Source organism: Lolium rigidum, chromosome 6, assembly GCF_022539505.1.
Source record: "Lolium rigidum isolate FL_2022 chromosome 6, APGP_CSIRO_Lrig_0.1, whole genome shotgun sequence".
NCBI classification, from domain to species: Eukaryota; Viridiplantae; Streptophyta; class Magnoliopsida; order Poales; family Poaceae; genus Lolium; species Lolium rigidum.
This window is the reverse complement of record NC_061513.1, coordinates 280,327,051-280,333,255: the sequence shown is the minus strand read 5'-3', so window position 1 is coordinate 280,333,255 and position 6,205 is coordinate 280,327,051. Positions and strand designations below refer to the sequence as shown.

The 6,205-nt window shown below is 49.1% G+C and overlaps 1 pseudogene; it reads right to left on the bottom strand.

The window, feature by feature from the left end:
* Positions 1-396: 396 nt before the first annotated feature.
* Positions 397-1,455, bottom strand: LOC124664225 (annotated as a pseudogene).
* Positions 1,456-6,205: the final 4,750 nt, after the last annotated feature.

Below are 6,205 nucleotides of genomic sequence, written 5' to 3'. Positions count from 1 at the left end.
TTCAAAACATTTATCGGGACAGCCAGTTTGGGGGCACCGGTGTGGGAACAGCTCACCTAAATAGAGGAAGTGACGGCGTCTCTTTGGGGGCCACCGGTGGAGATGCTCTAAGGTTATCTTGTCCATACAGAAAATATTTTATGACATGGACAGTGACATAATGGAAATCCATTTGGTTTGGAATTTTCACAGTACCTCGTCTGATTTTGAAGTACTAATAACAGCCACGAAATAGTGCACAGTGAAACCAGAATCCATCACTTCTATGCTGAATGACAAGCGGAACCTTCCCCGACTAAATTAAGCTCAAAGTTACCGTAGGATTACTATGCTGGATGCCTGGAACACTAACGACAGATCAGAAGCTCTTCTTCTGGATGGAACATCACGGACTGATCAGGCGGAGATGTTCTTCTCGATACGGATGTGGAGAGGAAGCTCCTTGGACGCGGCAGGCCCGACCAGGTAGCGCGGCGGCACCATGAGGTACGACGTGAGGTCCTCCAAGGCGACAAGGCCCGGCGACGAGCTGCTCACCGCCTCGACGTCCGCCAGCACGGTGTCTGTCTTGCGGTTCGCCGGCGACCCCGGCCCCGGTGGCGGCCCGTTGGCCCACATCTTAACCGTGTACCGCGGCAGCATGCACGTGTCCGCCCGGACGCAGACCACGGACACGACGGTGACGGCGCCGAGCGCGGAGAGCGTGAGGAGGAACACGGGACCGTGGCGCCCGTCGTCCCCGGTGACGACGATCAGGCGCCGCGGGGGCACGGCACCGGCACCTGGATCTTGTTGGGCCTGCCGCAGGGGACCCTGTGCACGGGCACGGAGTGGGCGGCGGAGAGGTGCGCGACGAGGGCGGACGGCGGGGCCGCGAAGCCGCAGCCGGGCTCCGTGCACAGGCACGGCGCGTGCAGGCAGGCGCCCTTGTGGTCGCTGGCCTCGTAGTAGGGGACGAAGCGGCCGCAGCCCTCGTGCGGGCACTCCACCCGCGCCGCCGAGACGACGGCGTCCATCGCCGGCTCATGGTCGAACGCGCCGCCGTGCTCGCATCGACGGCACTGGTTCCCCGGCAGATCGGCGACGCAGCCGCCGCAGGCCAGATGTCCGGCCTTACACTGTCACAGATCGAAGCTGCTTAGACACAAACCGAGAGCCGATTGGACGTTGGAGAAATCAAGAGAGCGAGAAAGAACGAACCTTGTGGACAGGGGGCTTGAGAGGGGAGAAGCAAAGGGGGCAGTGGAGAACGGAGATGTCCATCTTGAGGGTGACCTCCACCCTGGCCCCGTTCACCTCCGCGACGACGGCGCCTCCGGCTCCGTCGTGCACCACGACTTCCTGCTTCACCGCCGAGCCGTTGGGCAGCGGCTCCACCCTCTGCTTCTTGGCGCTCTGGTCGCCCTGCCCCATGGCCGACGACGGCGAGCCCCTGTCCCTCCCCTCGGCCGCCATTCCTCAGATCTGTAAGGACAAGGAGAAGCTCGGGGGTTTGAGGGAGTGGCTGAAGAGGAGTGGGGCAAGGTGGAAGTGGGGAAGTGGGCAGGTGGAATCAGTTGGGGTTTTCTGCTGAAAACAAGGAAGAAGCGATTCGTGATTGGTCAGCGGTCAAGAGTGAAAAAGAAATGAGCGCTGCCACTGGCTGGCGGACGCAGCTGCTCCACGCCAGGGATGGAGCGAGGTGGATCAGCAAAAATGGATTTAGCCAATTAAGGCTAAATAAGAGCATCTTCACCGGCGGTCCCAATAATTATAGTGAATATATAAAGATTAGTTATATTTTCAGATCCACACTGGTGTGACGAAAAATAGCCAACATGTTTCCGATCCCAATAAAATCGTCAACAACCCCGTGCTAGTCCCTTCGAACGAGGCGTGAATCAGGCACACCGGCACCTCATGACACGTCGGATTTCGTATGTGGGCCCCATCTGGCAAACACTAGCCCGAAAATCCTACTTCTATTCCCCAATTCCATTCCCCTCCCACCCACAGTTTTCATTTCTCTCACCCTCCACTCTAGCTCCCGCCCACCTCTCCAGCTTCAGCTCCACGCGTCACGTTTCCGTTATGCCTCTGTAGAAAAATGCGGTGGCGAAGGGGCTCGCGAAGCCGCACAAAGTCACGTTAAAGGAGAAGTTGGCGTATATGCTGCCGTGAGAGGGGAATGCCGAGCGCGCCCACTACACTGTCGTGGCGGCGGACGATGGCCGAGCAATGAGATGATGGCATTTGGTGGCCAAATGTTGGCCAACATCTGAATTGTTATTTGCAAAACTTCATTCGAATTTCTATCTCTATTTGTGAGATTTAATTTGTTATTGTCAAAATGTCCTATTAGGAGCGGTGATTGGGTCACCAGTGTGGGGCAGCCCTTCTAAGTGGAGGAAGCAGTTGTCGGTGCACCTGTCGGCGCTTAATTTGGGACGCCGAAGGGGATGCTCTAACTCCTCAATTATTATTAGGATTTTGGTGCACGGAAGTACGTCCTTTTTTAGATGCCTGAAAAAAGTACGTCTCATAGTGTGTACCAAGAGTGAAAACTTGTGTATTCCTCATTGAATGATATATAGGGGTCACTGGTTGGGTTGTTTTGTTGAGATTATTTACTTTTGTATTTTGGTTTTATGGTAAAAAATCTACTTTCTTGATAACATAAGCCAGCAGCCAAAATCAAATTCACCTATTTAGAGGGTGGTTTTCGGAAAATTACTTGCTGGGTGTACGCCGTGGGAGATTTGCCGTCAAAGAAAGGTGCTCTGAGCAATGAGACCTTGGCAAACTTGTTGTCGGCTGCCAGCAAACTAGTTAGTATTGACATAAATAGGTCAATGAAACGGGTCAAATTCTGCTGGGCCTACATTACAAGTTCGTCATATATTAGAGGCGTGCTACCAAAATATGGTTGTTGTTCTTACATTACAAGTTCGTAATATATTATAGGCAACCTATCAAAATATAGTAGATGTTCTCGCGTATCTATCGCCAAAAGACATCACTTCAGGCATTTCTCACAAATATGAAAGAAGACGTCTATTCTTCTCTCGTCGGAAACAACGGATCCAAAATCCTCTCACGTACATCCTATATGTGGATCATTTTGAGTGAATTGGATGCTCTATCATGTGGTATCGATGCCTCTCGCGGCATCAACCATGTGATATAGTTCTCATTCGCATCACACCCATCGACAAACAAATGATATATGAACATATGGTATGCAAATGTCTCAAACAATAAACAATTCACGTAGCATCATACAAATAATAACACCAACGCATATGACAAATTGATCATGACATCAACACATGATAATAGTCCATCACATCCACACATGCAAATTCACATAGAAACAAACAAATAACACCAACACATATGAAAATTGATCACGACATCCACACATGATAATAGTCCATCACAACTAGACACGCATCACAACCAACATAGTTCCTTACATCCACACACCAAAATATTTCAAGATATCCACACATGACACACTAAGATTGTTCATTACATAGAAACATAATAAATTCCAACAAACAACCACTTGATCATTCATGAAAAAGGATAAAACTTGCTACTTGCTCATTTCTCCATGCTCCCTTTGAAGCCAATCAAATTGACCCTCCTTTGTTTTAATCAACATGAATAGTTCACGGTATGCGAGCTTCATCACAATCTTTGTAGTGGTGTGAAACAAAGGAGTCCCTTCAACGACTCCACACTCCACCATCAAATTAAGGACATCAATCATCGTAGGAGTATCACTTTTCGGAAAAAGATTGGTTGGACCTTCACCGGTCTCCCTTACATTTATATTGCCACATGTTTGTTTGAATACACACACAAAAGGGTTCGTCATCTTCTATGGGATTGGCCTTGTGATTACCCAATATTTTACCTTCTTGCTGCATCTTTGAAGATGACCTTGGGTTAGTTCTTCCACATAATTGGTTCCTTTACTTCCATGTCGACATCATCATACGAGCTACAAGATATCTCTCCCGGAATGGAAGCCATTTATCCGGTAGAATGTATTTTTAGAAATCATGACTTCCATGCCCTTCAAGTAAGTAGGCCCCACGTGGCGCCACTTTGCATGCTTACGGTGATTCTGAAAACATAACATAATAAATTATCACATATAAATATATTGAATGTGGTAAATATTTGTCACCTTAAGATGAATCACCCATCAATCATCATCCGCTTCAACAGTTCCCCGTTCTTCATCGCGCCCAAGACACCTTGCGACAAGTTTCAACTCCATGAATTGGGTATATTCTTTATTCAATAAGACCCATTTGTTTTAAAATTGCTTCTTTGTGAGTCTTTTCATTGTGGTAGCAAAGAATTTTTCTTCAAGGTACTTGTAACCTTTCATATTCAACCAAGTGTCCTACGTCCTTCTAAGTTTCTTCCTTGCACATATCACAAACCACCTTAGTACGATATGCATCCAATTTGCGTTGTACATATATTGACATTACAACATTGTTATAAAATCAATTAACACACCTCATACATGTCCAAGTCCTAAATCCGTTAAACCCAAAGTACTTAATTTTCCTAGGCAATGAAACTATCATGCATCATATACATCTCCTAAATCCATGCATACACACAAAAAAAGCAACACATACATGCATGGACTATGCAATAAAAATCTTTCTATATTGTACGTGGCTGAAGGGGCGATGACCGTTACGCGAGGCGACTGCTCGGGCGGCCGTGAGGCCATCCCTTGCACGCTGACCGTCGGTGTTTCGTCGACGCTGTCGTGCATGCCGGCCGCCGGTGTTTCTTCCACGCCATCGGGTTCGCGGGAGCCTGCCTTTCACAGTATGTTTTGGGTGTTGGCTGACGATGAGGATTCAGTTTCAGAGGAGGAAGACGCAACTTCTGTTTCTGCGGACGCGTTCAAATATTTCTGCCATTCACCTTCGCCGGATGATGGCCGTGATCTGATCGAGTCTACATCGGGATTGGCTCGTCGGGCCAAGAAACGCCTAGAGCGGCAGCGACGTCAGCGATCTGCTGCATGGGATTTCGCTTCTGCATGCAAGGTATGAACCCTGGTTTCACCTTCGTCATCGCCGGCCGACGATGTCGCTCCTATCTGTCGATCTCGGCTCCCTGTTCTCGAGCCAACAGCTTTCCCCATTGCCGCTTATGATGCTGCGGGATGGATGGTGGTTCAACGGCGACGTCGTTCGCCAGTCTTTCTGAATCAACCTTGCTCTGGTCAGAATAACACGAAAATTTCAAAAAATGAGCTACTGGGCTCTTTTGCGAGATTTGACAGAAATAGAGGCTGTGTTCCAGGCCGGCCTAGCCTTCTTAATGTTGCCCTTCGTGAGGCTCGCCGATCTAAGGCCCAAACGAGTCGAACACCGCCACAAAAAATCCCTAAGGACGCTGACATTGCTGCTGGGCGAGCGTGGCGTCGCAAACTAGGGTTTTGGCGGGCTCGTGCGAACTCTTCGGCTCGTGACGGCAGCGATCGTGCGGGTGGCGGAGGCGAGGCTGTCATGGCGATGAACAATGGCGGCGGGGGCTTCGCTCCTGCTCGAGGGAACGGATCCGGCAGAGGTCGTGGTGACCGCGGTGACCGCGGTGATCGCAGCAGCCACCATGGCCCTGGACGCGGCACATGCTTCAATGGCCCCGGCAATGGGTTCAACGATCCGCCGGGGTTCTCTGCTGGTCGAGCTGGAGGATACTCCTTGGGCCGTCAGTCCACCTTCTGCAGCTCAAGTTTTTTGTTATTTGAAACCAGCTGACTTGGTCTTAAATGTGATATCTAAACACAGACAAAGGACAATGGAGCAGAAGGATTAGCATTTCACCTGATGGCTGAACCTGAAATGACAGGCATGTCGACCACGACTAGTACACGCAAGAGAAGGACCTACAGCGAGCCAGTATGTGCTTAGTACATGTATCATATCTTATCTTGTGCTTATTTCTGCTACATGTTGTTATCTGATCTCTACATTGCATAATACATGCTTGAATAGTTAATTATTGTAACTATGTTTGCAATATTACCAGAATGCAGTTGTAATGAAGCAGTCATCATTAGAAGATAGTTGCCAAAAAAGGATCTGTAGCGACCCTGTTCAACATTATGATGTAAGTCTGTGCTTAGTACAAGTTCCATACATTGTCGTGTGCTTATTTATGCAACTTGTTATTATCTTAT